Below are 12,927 nucleotides of genomic sequence, written 5' to 3'. Positions count from 1 at the left end.
ATATGAGGTGGTTCTGAGGTGGCTTGGCAATGAGGGATGGCCACTTTGGAAGCACTACAGAGTTGACTTTAGAGCATTTTGGTCCATGCATCTGGAAGCACAGCTGTAGTGAGCAGATGGACCAACTATTAGAGCATTCACACTAAACTCAATGGTGCTCTTTAGGGCTAGAGCAAATCATCAGGAAAGAGCTATGCTTTGATGGATGCTGATGATGATCAACACTAATGATGAGATTTGAGGTGTGTGGAATCTACAGGAAGGGTAATCATGAGCCCTGAGTTGCAGTTAGCCATTTGGACAGTAACAGTTTGAAAATGTGCTGTTGGCCAAACAGCTAACGTATGGCAGGGCAGCATTAGATGTGTGATGGCAGTCAGGAGCATTAGACAGACAAGTGTGTATGGGACCCATGCTGCAGGAGGGCTTAGGCTGGAGGAATGTCTGGTGAAAGTATCCCCTTCCTGGCTGCTTTTCAGGTGTTCTTCACATAGGCAGGGAGCAAACAAACACCAGAACTGCTGTGCATATGAAGGAGATCGTTGCTGCAGTCATAAGGCAGACATATTCCAGTAGACCCATGGATGTATTACGTGAACTGAATATATCCACAGTAAACCAGGGGTTGCTATGTCTGCACAGTAGACCCAGGCATATTTCAGGAATTAAGACACTTAGGGCCCTAAGTGGCCCTGTGTTTGCAAAAGCCAGTCCATAGAGGGCTATATGTAAGAGGCATTGGTTACTTTATACTTCTTCCCATGTAAACAGGCAGCTGTGTTGTTGTGCTCCCAAAGGATATCTGAGTTCTTATGGGTTGGAAAAATCAGCTACAAAATAACTAAGAAATGTAGTTGAATTTCCCAAAGCCCCAAATACAAGCATGCTTATTTAGTAAAGATAGACTGAATCTAGCATGTGTTTCTGCTATAGGTAACTAGCAATAGAGTTGTGTTTGGACAGGTAATTCTATTGTCCGACTTCAATGCCCTGATGTGGAGAAACTTTCCTTCCTTTAAAGGAATGTTTTCTTCTGATTAGGTTGTCATTGATGAGGTTATGATTAGCTGTATCAAAATAAAGCTTGCTATATGGCATAAGTCAAACAAGGCACAGACTCTTGCATTCCCTTCCTCAAAAACAGGCCACCCACAGCGCTGTCATCAAAAAAACAAGGCATACACACACCACAACAAGGAAAGATTCCTCAGTTAATCTTGAACTTGCAGTTGATGTTCTGGTTGACTTGTTCAGAAGCTTATTCACATCTCTTGGATTCTGTAAGACAGAGTGATACCACGATAGATTTTGATCTTGAGGATTTAAATGCTATTTCTTCCCTCAAATCCTTTGGTATCTTCTGTGTTTTCATGAAAAAAAATGTATTAGCTAATTTATTTAAAACCATAGCCAACTGGCTGGTTATTTTTCTAACAGTGTTAGTCACTTGTCTGACTTTTAACATGACTTACTCCTCTTTCAAATGGTCTTCTATTATGTGCCACTTTGCCTGAATTCCTTTTCTGAAATTGCCATTAGTGCTTAGGTAATAAAAGCACAACAGCCTGTACATACTTCACATCACCCAAGAATCTAGCTGTCAGGGCTGTTATTTTTCTTAGTAATCTTTGTACAGGTAAAAACAGCAACATCTTAGAGGCTTTTATCAATGATTAGCCTATTGTAGAGCATATTTCATATACTGGGAAGTGTGCTGTGTACCACTTTGGGATGGTATTATGGTATTAAGGTTTCATAACATTCCATCAGCATGTAGATATTGCAGTAAGAAGCACCTGATTCTGACTTTGCGCTAACTTTGTACTGGCATAACTCCATTGCTTCAGATGAATGGAGGAGAAACCAAAATCAGGTCCAGCAGAGTTGCATAGATAAGCTGGCTGGCTAAGGAGAACCTTCTGGACTTTTTTTGGAAGCTATAAACATCCTCAGTTTTGGAGGTAGGTTTGACATCTTCCAGGGTTTTACTTAAATGTGTTCATAGAGTCACAGAATGGTTTGGATCAGAAGGGACCTTAAAGACCATATAATTCCAACCTCCTGCCGTGGGCAGGGACACCTCCCACTAGACCAGGTTACTCAAAACCCCATCCAGCCTGGTCTTAAACACTTGCAGGGATGGGGCATCCACAACTTCTCTGGGCAACCTGTTCCAGTGCCTCATAACCCCCTGAGTAAAGAAAGAATATCTGATCTAAATCTACATTTTTTTTTATTTTTTTTTTTTTCCTCCTTGTCCTATCACTACCCTCTCTGACAGAGAGTCCCTCCCCAGCTTTCCTGTAGGCCCCCTTTAGGTACTGAAAGGCTGCAACGAGGTCTCCACAGAGCCTTCTCTTCTCCAGGCTGAACAACCCCTGAACAACCCCAACTCTGCCGGCCTGTCTTTGTACGAGAGGTGCTCCAGCCCTTTGGTCATCTTCAGTGTTGCAGGTTTAGTGCTTGTAGGGCTCAAGTCTTTTGTCCGACAGTTTTATTTGGCTCCATATGCATTTTTCCAAGTGTCGTCTTTCCCAGCACCAGGGGAGCAACGAGTAGAGCAGTGACAAGCATCACTCACAGTGGGATTCTTACTTTCATGATGTTACTGTTTTTCATGTAGCTTTTTCTAAATTAGCTTTAAACTAGCTGCTTGGGTCCTTCTAAGAAAATAGCTGCAATTGCATGGAATATAGTACAGCTTCCAGAGAGACTTGGTAAATATCCAGCCCATTAATGTCTGCTGAGATCCATGCTGCTGTACCTACGCAACTGTCAGAACCTGACCTACTTAAAGTCAGTTTGGGTAGAATTACTCGGGGTGCAGTCAACCCTGTTTGTTCAGGGTTTGTTTGTTTGACCTGATGAACTCTCAGGTCCAGTGGCTATCATTGCCATCCAAAGCACAATTTTATCCATATCCTCATACGTTTCTGTGTAGTTATTTGCATAATTTCCTCTCTATATTACCGCTAGTGTAAGTCTTAGTTAATGAGATGACTGTATGTTGGCAGCCATTTGCAGATATTAATTTTTTAAAAATACAAAAGCTTTCTTCACTAAACAAACTTGTTATTGTGCAAAGACTAGTAAAGACTAATGTCATCAATTTTTATATACCGTTCCTTCTCTGTGGTGGCTAAGGCTGTTTGCGTTATCCTGTATGGTTGCACACTTTATGCTTTATGAAGTCTTATAGCCAGCCAAAAATTACAATATCCTAAACATTCTCAGAAAAGCACAAGTGTGTCCACTTCCTGCTGTCAATTACCTTCCCACTGCCTCAGAGTCAGAAATTCTGGATTAGGGATACTCGTGGGTACCTTCCTCTTTGTATCCATTTATGGTCCTCTTGTCCATGAATGTATGCAATTGCTTTTTGAACCTATCAATCCTGTCTGCCTCCACTATTTCCTTGGTGAGTCTGGAAGGGAAAAAAATCCTCTCGGAATACCACAGTTACACAAGATAAACAAGTTTTCTGAGTGTTTGTTTAAAGGTTATTTTTACCATAAATATCATCTGTCGATATTTTGACTTTTTACTGCAGCAGGTAGCTGCACAAACCAGAATGAATTATTCATTTTGATTTATTCATATGGATTTTTAGTAATGCTATTGACATGGCATGTATGGACCTACTGCCTGACTCCTATCATAATAAAGAAACACGAACAGAATACTGTGGATGGCTCCAATCACAAATATGATTTATAGCAGTTATACAGCTACAGGCCAGTGTAGCTTTATCTTCACATACACGTAGAATCACAAGTCCTTCTTATAGGCACAGCGGCTTGTTTGGGTGGATCCAAAGGTGGAATAGCAGATTAAACTTCAGAAAACAACAGACCTGATTCTGCCAGACCCTCGATAACGTGCTGCAATTTAAATGTGGGTTCCTTCCCACTGCAGTCCATGGTAGTGCTTATCTGAGAAAGCCAGGCTTGAGCCTGGAGCCCCCTGCTGAACTGGAGCCTGTCGACAAAGCTAGGATAGAGGAGTAGTGTGGGGAAGATTTGTAAACAGCTGAAGTGGAGCCTTCTGGGTTTAATGTGTTCCATAACCAGTTCAAACAGGGCAGCGACTGAAAACCCCAGATGTCAGAGTTACACAACAGCTCCTTCAGAAAAGCAGCTTTAAGTTTTCAGTGGGCTTTATAATAAAAAGCATGCAACAAAGGACTGAAATGTTCACCCACAGATAGTGAAGTGCTGGCTTTGCTAGCAGCACTCACCCACTATCAGCTCTCAGCTCATCCTTTCATGGGAGGAGAGATGGATCTAATATTCTTCTTCATCCCTAATGCATGTTTTTACATTACCCTTATGTTATTGTACGTGGGCCGCGTATAGCAGACTTAATGCAGCAATTTGTAGACCTGCATCAATTTAGTGCCTTTTTTTTTTTTGTTTGTTCTTAAATAAATGCTATATTGAGTGCAAAGTTTGAGGTTTTTTTTTTTTTTTTTTTTTTTTCTTCCACCTGGACTAAGGTTGGGGAGAAGGAGAAGGAGGTTCTTTCAAAACTAACAGAAGTTTAGTATTTTCTATTCATACCTCTAGCTTCATATCCGAGCAGTACCCAATTCCGTCTGATCTGTTTCAGCCACCAACCATGGGATGTGGTAAGCTGCAGCCCGTGAGCAGCATTTCACCCCCCCTCTGAAGGGAGTCATTAGTGAGCAAAAACATCAACCCTGGTTCCGAAGCTGTTTAAAAAAATTCACCCCAGGTAAACAGTTTTTAACTTTCTAACACGTCTAAAATTTTCCTATGAAGCTCTGCAAATTTCATCCTTCTAGGGGACCATTAGGTCAGGATTCTTCTACCTGGCACTTGTATTTGGCAAGGTATTCTTTTCGACGATATTATGGAGCTATAAGCGCATTGATGCTTGTTTTACAGTCTAGCAATTTTAAATGTCCAGACTTTTTAAATAGCAGAAGGCTGTTTTGATACTGAAGAATGATTTAAAAGGATTTACACCAGTCTGTGAATTCTGATTTTGTACGACTGGAACTTTGGTTTGGTTAAGAATCTAAACTGGAGTGAACTTTCGTTAACATGGACCCACACAGTCTCCAACATCTGTCTACATAATTATCTTTACTATAATACAGCCTTTTCATACAAGGGAAGAAACAGCCTCCAGCTCTGCCATCCCTTCAAATCCAAGCTGCTATCTCCTCCAACCTCACAGTGCTGGGCCTTCTTAAAAGGGGACTACTTCTGGTTCTGAAGTCTACAGGATGCAAACCTTCACCTGCATTCATTGCAAAGCTCTGCTGCATCATAAATTGTCTCATTATCACACCCAAGACCCTTTAGCTTTGTGCTTCCCATCTACTTAGACCACCTTCAGACTGTCCGGAAGGTTGTGAGATGATCAGGACTTAGCTGAGCACTGTCATCTTTCGCTTTGCATTTCTCTTTGCCTTTTCCCTCCCCCTTTGACTCTTTCTGTCATTTATCACCAGACCACTGGTCTATACCTATTTGTGCTAATGACTTCACGCCAGTGCTTTAATGTGTCTACAGTGAAAAGCCAGTCAGGGTGTCACACCCCTCCTTCTCACACCTCAGTATGTCCCTTACCTTACCTCTGCCTCACTAAAATAAATACTAATGCTAACATCTAGAAAATCCATCAGGAAAAAACTTCTGCTAAGAGGAACTGTTTGTAATTGCTGACTGCTCATTGGAGCACTATAAGTGCATTTTAATAGGTTTCTTTTCCTATCAAGGCTTAGTCAGTGAGGCTTGACATATTTTTTATTAACAAGGTGTCTTATTGTTCCATGGACTGTTTGCTTTTTTATTGTACTTACTGAACAGTGTAATATTCTAGAAAGCAAGAGGACACATTGGTTGCTGATTTGATTTTATATAAACCAGCAAACATATCATCTTACCTGATTATGCCATTTCCTTCAACAGGTGTGAGGAAACAATTAAATGACAATTTCCTGGGTAGCTTTTCACCTTTCCTATTTGATCAGCTGTACAGCACACTGTTTTCTGCTAAATGCCTTGGACTCACGAAAGTAAGAACAAGAAGAATCTAACAGCTATCCCTAACTAGCAGCAAACCTTGTGTGGCAGAATATCTGAACAGCAGCTAGCTGGGGTCTGGTTCTGCAGTTAGGCGAGGAAGGTGCTCTCAGTAACTCCCTCAGAGGCATTCTGCATGTAAGATTCTGAACTGCTGTGTTAGCATTTGTTAGTGAGACAATGTATGTGGTTCTTCACAGATTACTAGGTCCTACTGTATGCCTGTGCATCAGAAGCAATGCACCAGAGTGAAACCTACCCTGCAGACTTCATGACAAAAAATCAGAATGAGCCTCTGTTTCTTATCAAAGCTTCACATTTTTGGTATATGGAAAATATAATGGTCTCAAAATCTTCTCCTACTGAGTCATCAGTGTAGTATCTACATCGTCCTCTCCATTGAATTGAATCTGTCTCTCATTTGGAGATTGAATTTGGGATCAAATCGAATCTGCCAGTCACCTGGGGATGATACAGAGATTGAGAACTATGAGAACTAAGAGTGCAATGCACTTCCATTCATCTATTGTCGCAGCATGTTGTATGCTTAGAACAAAATCCGTGCTTTGAACTAGTGGAGATAAAAAGGTATTAATCGGCATTTAGCAAAATTTATCCCAAAATCTGAACTTAACCATCCTTGCTACTATGAGGCAAACCACAAAATCTATTTTCAACAAACTTTTAGTTATTCCATCATCTCTGGTTCCTACTTCAAATTGGAACTGCAATACCACAGGTACTAATTTAAAAGCAAGCTCATTTTTCTTCATAATAAGACCAAATCTTTTTCTGTATGGAGTTCTTTTCAGTGTCCTTGATGCAGGAGCGTGAAGCATTTTTTAAAACAGATGGTTCTAGCTCAGCACTGTAGTATACTGATGGCTGCTGGTTTATCCAGGTGGCCAGGACCCTCTTCTCTAGAGGAGACTGATGACAGCAGGTGATGCCAGTGAAAGCCTAAAAGGATTGAGAAACATGATGAATTGCCCGTTCTGCTCCCTCTCATCTTATGCCTTTTTTCCCCAGACTGTTTCCTTGAGGGAAAAGCTGTAGTGTATGAAGGAATAGGGTAATTCATCACATTTTTTTCAACTGATAAGGTCCAAGGAGTCCCTACATTAAAACTAACAAGATATTCTTGCTTTAACTGAACTGGCAGTTTTATTTATTTGTTTTTCTGGAGTAGAGATGCTTGTAGGGTCAAATTCACTTTCAGTTTTGTACAGTGAATGTCTCTTCACACAGGGGCAACACAAACATTCCTTCCTGTTTTGAGGACATAGTCCTTATAGTGTGTGCATCCCCATCAATCTCCCTTTCAAATGCAAGAACCCTATGCCAGAGCAGATAAACTGACTTTGTTACTTAGCTTTCTTGTGACTACATGATTTATCATTAACTTTCTGTCATAATTTTGCTTTTATGGAGAGAACTTAATATAACTGTAAGAATGACTGGATTGTGGTATGGAGCACCTAGAGCTTGCACTGAAGGGAATTTTGAAAGTGTTGACTTTTCCAAGAGCTCCTGAAGCAAGCCAGGGCTTACTTGAAGATCAAAGGCTTTGGAGTTCGGTCTAAGTGATCACAGAATGCAGGTCACTGCATATATCTGCCTGCTCTATAACTGACAAGGTTGTCATCAGCCTTACCCAAACATACTTTAGGCAGCTTAAAACCATCTGGGAGGGTAACAGCACAGAACTCTGTACAATCTACTGTCTGAATACTTACACTGGATGAAGGCATTAGAAGAGAAATGGTGAGGAATAAACAAGTTTTGCGACTCCCAATGAACGCCATATGATTTACAGTGATGCTATTGGTGATACTCAGTGTAAGTAATACAGAAGATAGCTTGGGTGTGTTCACACAGCTGTCATTAACTCCTTTTGATTGCAGTTGTGTGTATTAAGTGTGGTAGCTAGTGTCTTTTGCTCTGATTTTTTTTTTTTTCTAGACCTGGAGACCTCATAAGATGTCACATATACCAGCAAGAGTAACAGTATTATTTCAAATTTTGGGCTCTTCCCCTGGACAGATTCAAGCTGGCACTCCAACAGGAAGAAAGCTCTCCAAGGTATTACTGTTTTTCCAAAGCAGCTAATCATCCAAGAGAATAATATGAAATATGATTAGCTCTAACTACTCCTCCAATCTGTGGCTTATTCAGTGCTCTTTGAATTCAAAATACAGTCTCCTTTTGACTTCAAATAATGTAACTCTTGTCTTTTGTAATAATTTTCTAATAACCTATAGTCTCATTCACTTAACATGGTAAGCACTCCTATTTTGTGAACTGTGTTTTGTTTTGAATGCTCAACTCTCATCTAAATTATGAGAAATACTTGAAAATAGCACCCTCTTCTTCTCAGCATGTAGATTTCTTTCCATAGTTCTTGTGAAGTAAAAATAAATATACGGTAAAAGATCAGTCAGAATTAATGTAGTACATAACTCCAGAGGCATTGCTATCTGGCAGAACAAATCCTAATGAAATCATCATTCAAAAGAAACTCTGCTCCCATGTTGCAGAATGAATATGAAAATGATCAATTAATGTGCTTAAACAAAAAGTAGATAAATAGACAGAAGGCATGGTTGAATAAAATTCAGCTAACTTGGGTAGTTTGTATTTCATTTTGTGCTTATAAATTCATGTTATAGGTGCCTAGTGAAGACTTGGTATTTTCCCCTGGTTTTCCATCAGTAAGTCATCATTGTACATTTCTCTGATGCATCCCTGATTGATATCATATCACTGACTATCCTGTGGCAAATACTCCCAGCAGTTTGGTGCATCCATATTACTCAATTTTAATCAGATAAGCCATTTCATTCAACAGCTGCTCTCACCCTATGCTGGCTTTAAACTTAAATAATTGATACTAATAACTGATTTAAGCATAGTGTGGTAATCAAGGTATTCCCATTTAAAAACAAAACAAACAAAAAACAACACTTCTTGCAATGTAGAATAAAATTTACTCACAGTTTTGATACTTTAAGGGACTATTTTATTATCACATTTAATGGGTTTTATCAGTAACTTTTACTGATTTCACTTGGAGTGGCTTCATATACTTACATTCAAGAAGGCACAGCCTTATTCTTGTAGTATGACTCTGCAACTCAGACTATTCTATCAAGACTGAAATTGGACAGTTTTCAAGTGTTTCTCATAGTTGTTCAGACAGGAATACTATGCTAGTTTCCCTTTCAGCAATGCTTGTAGTTCCTGCACTCCCAGAAAAATGCAGGTGTGACTGGGAAGACTGCTGAGGTGGTGCCTGAGGAGGAGCTGATACGAGTTACTCCACAGCTCTACCAAACTCCATAGGTTAGGGTCACCCTCTGAATTTCTTCTTCCATGATGAACAACTGCCTCTCACCAAGGATGAAAAGGCATTGTTCAGAATGAGTCCAGAGTACAGTAAGGAGCAGTATTTTTATTTCCCTCGAGGAACAGTGGTCATATTACGCAGTTAAAACAGTCCAGGTTTTGATTTTTCATTTAAGAGACAAAATTATTTGTGGCTAGCCATAGTTATGAAAGATTTACTTTGAAGAACAATATAAAACTGCTGTTGCAATTAAAATGAAAATATTATTCAGAGGTAAAGCTATAGGAAGTAGGATGTATAAAAGCAATTTAATTTCACTGGTTTCAGAATCATTGCCTTTCATCTATTTTAGATCTATTTTTAGTAAAATTTTGCAGCCTGGAGTTTAATTCATATGTTAATGTATGTTTGTCTTTCAGAAGCTTATTGATTTGAACCACTATTTCTATGGAAGTGGTCTAGAAATATTACTTTACATGCACTGTATCTATATTTCCTCTGCAAGCTTGTGGTGGTTTTACCGTGCTAGGCAGCTGAACACCACAACCGCTCTCTCACTCCCCCTCAGATGAGGAGTTTTATCAAAGGCTTTTTATCAGAGCTTCTTTCATTTACTCACTTTTCTGGAAAACTGTGTTAAATACAGGTTGGTACAGTAATAAGTTTCTCTGTGATCCCTAAGGTAATGAAGTTTGCTTATAAGGGTCTGTGCTATGTGTCCTTGACCTTCCCCACTAGGATCTTTCCCTCCCATGTCATATGCTCAGATCACTTGCCCTACTGTGCTCTTTATTTCCCTCTCCTGTCCCTCAAAACCAACAGGTCATGCCATGGGCCTTGCTTTGCTTCTCTGGCATTCTGGCTGAGCCAGAGGCAAAAATACCTGCCCACTGTTTGGCTGGCTAGAACTCATCTGGCTTCCTAGACACAACGTCTCTTCGCGTTAAGTAGTGCTCTGTAGTGTTACTTAACAGGGCGTTCATTTAACTCACAGACAGTGACAGCTCCTGCTTTGAGCCAGATCTTTACTTGACAAAATCATGTGTTACTCTAGATAAACCAAGGACTTAAACCTAAATCTAATCCTTAGAGTGGAAGTAGTAGGTGTGGAGGAAACTGCTGGGTGGTATAAACTGAATTAATCAAGTCTCTGATCCTGCAGTTTTCTACAGGTTACTGTGCTAGCTCATTATTGCTTCGATCCTGCCCAATATTTGAATGCTGCTATTGCAAAATGATTCTTTCAGAGGTTCGGTATGTTCTAGGATTTCTTGGAGAAATCCGATGATGGCTGTTGTTCCGAGTTTGAAGCCTGAAGGCATCCAGATGAAGAAGAAGCTATGCTCATTTTGCAGATAATTTTAAAGGGATTTTTATAGCTAAAACCTTACTTTAAAAATGTATGTATGGTTTCAAGCATAGCCATGTAAGCACCAAAGTGCCTGCACGTATAATGCCAACTGTGAGCCTAAAACAGTATGAAGCAGAAATTTGTTTGTTCCAATTTTGCCAACATTTGTTATTCTCATTGCAAACTACGTAGTGTTTGCCATTTTACATACCTATTCTTTGAGTCATGTATTTTTATTTTTTATTTTTACATTTCTTACCTTTCATTTAAAATGCAAAACAAATTTTATTCTCACAGTTATTGAGAAAACAAGAAAACACGAAAATGGTGTACTTCAAACAAACCAGAACAAAGACCACAAACCCAAAAGTTCAGAAGCCCAACGTCTAACAAGAAATGCAGATATGCTCATTCTTAAATCCCCGAGTCTTTTTTAAAGTCAATTTTGAATTATGATTTTAGGGAAACACTGACTCATGAGTTTTGATTAATATAGACCAACAACAGTTCCGTATTATAATCAGTTATTAAAATGGAGAAAATAACCAACCATTCATACCTTGTGGGCAACCTTAAAGAAACAATCAATGCTTGTGTTTTCTAAAACAGTGGCAACATGGATTGAACAAATCACATCATCAGTGGAAATAACTATATTCAGGTATCACTGTTGAAGTGTCAAGCACTAAATAGAAAAGAACAGGCAGTCCATGTGGTTGCCAAAGAAATTGTTGAGGAAATGTATCAATCAGAATGTAAAATCACGTCTGGAAAGTCGGAAGTCCTGGAATTACACCTACTCATTTTGCAGCCCCTGTCTGATAAATATTGCTGGAAGTGCATTTCTGAAGTGCCAGGATGCAGCCGTTCCCTCCTCTGCCGAACACCAAATTGCTTCCACCTCCCCTTGTCCTAGCACCTCAGTGCGGAACGCAACCTCTCAACTCTTTGAAACTGAGGTCCATCTAGTGGGCACCGCTGAATATTACATCAGCAAGAAAGTCAGCTTCTTAAAAGGCACATTAACATTGTCTATACATATAAATGTGATTTTTTTTTTTTTTTAAATGAGATAGACTTATTTGAAAATTCTTCAAGCCTGCTAGAGAGCTTCTCTGACAGACTGCATTCCTAAATGAGTCTATTGTTCTTGACAGAGATGTATTCTCATTTTTCTTTCAGGTTCATACCTACATCCTGATGATGTTGGTGGCTTTTCCTTCACGTTCAAAATCTGGACTTTGGCTGACCCCCAGCTGATAAATTTGCTCCCAGCTGATAAACTTAGTCCCCAGAGGAAAAGGAGAAATTTTGGAGAAGAATGATTGATCATTTCCTGAGAGATATGACCCATATAAATGAATTAAAGATGCAGTTCTGCTATCCCTCTCTGTTTCCTTCAGCAGACATTACACCAGGAAAACTCCTGGGAGACTTAATCGAATCCTCTTGCTTGTGTGCACTAGATCTTGCTGCCTAGGAGATGTACAACTGGCATATCTAATAGGCACAGTGTTCCCAAAGTGTTTAAAAATAGGAACCCCATGACACACAAAGGTAGAAACTTTAATTAGCATAGTTAACAAACATTTTCATATCAAATTTATTTATAAAGAATGGTTAAGAGTATCCTGAGTCCCTCATCATCCTTGACTATGGAAGTAAACATGGGTCAGAGAAGAGGAAACATATTGCAAAACCCTTTTGAAAATATGATGTGATTTTGAGACCATCTTATCAAAATTAATCAAAAGTAAAGCTTTTTCCAGCATCAAACCAAAAGGATGTCCTGCCAGAAATGGACATGCTGCTGCATTTCACATCTACTCATGCCAACATGGAAAGGTAGCACTGCTGTACCCATCTACTCTCCATGGAGCCTCTCTTTACCCTTACTGCTGGAGTGAATGAGTAAGTGATGAATCCAAGTCTCTGGATCACAGCCAACACACTGATCAACCCTCCTAACTCATCTTGTCTACTTCAGTGATTTAACAGAAAGGCCATGACCACAGAGCAACTGGAATGTGGCTGCAGGTCTTGCTTTGATGGCCCCTGAGCACTGAGTGTCCTGCTGTGCCTGCTCTTTTTCTCCTTCATGGACCCATATCAGGCTAATTAATTGCCCATTGGGCTGTATGGCTGCTAGTGCTTTGCATAATGAGTAGGGCAGCTTT

The 12,927-nt window shown here is 39.8% G+C and overlaps 1 long non-coding RNA gene across 2 annotated transcripts in view; it reads left to right on the top strand.

Moving 5' to 3' along the window:
- The window catches only part of LOC121074530, a 53,074-nt gene extending 43,168 nt beyond the window's left edge, over positions 1-9,906 (top strand). For both annotated transcript variants that reach the window (XR_005822400.1, XR_005822399.1), the window contains exons 3-6: positions 4,609-4,734; positions 5,940-6,046; positions 8,016-8,135; positions 9,819-9,906. This is a non-coding gene — a long non-coding RNA (uncharacterized LOC121074530). The remainder of the gene's footprint in view (positions 1-4,608; positions 4,735-5,939; positions 6,047-8,015; positions 8,136-9,818) is intronic.
- The last annotated feature ends 3,021 nt before the right edge of the window (positions 9,907-12,927 follow it).

Source organism: Cygnus olor, chromosome 1 (assembly GCF_009769625.2).
Source record: "Cygnus olor isolate bCygOlo1 chromosome 1, bCygOlo1.pri.v2, whole genome shotgun sequence".
NCBI lineage: Eukaryota > Metazoa > Chordata > Aves > Anseriformes > Anatidae > Cygnus > Cygnus olor.
The sequence above is the reverse complement of the archived record's forward strand: the minus strand, read 5'-3'. Positions and strand labels throughout refer to the sequence as shown.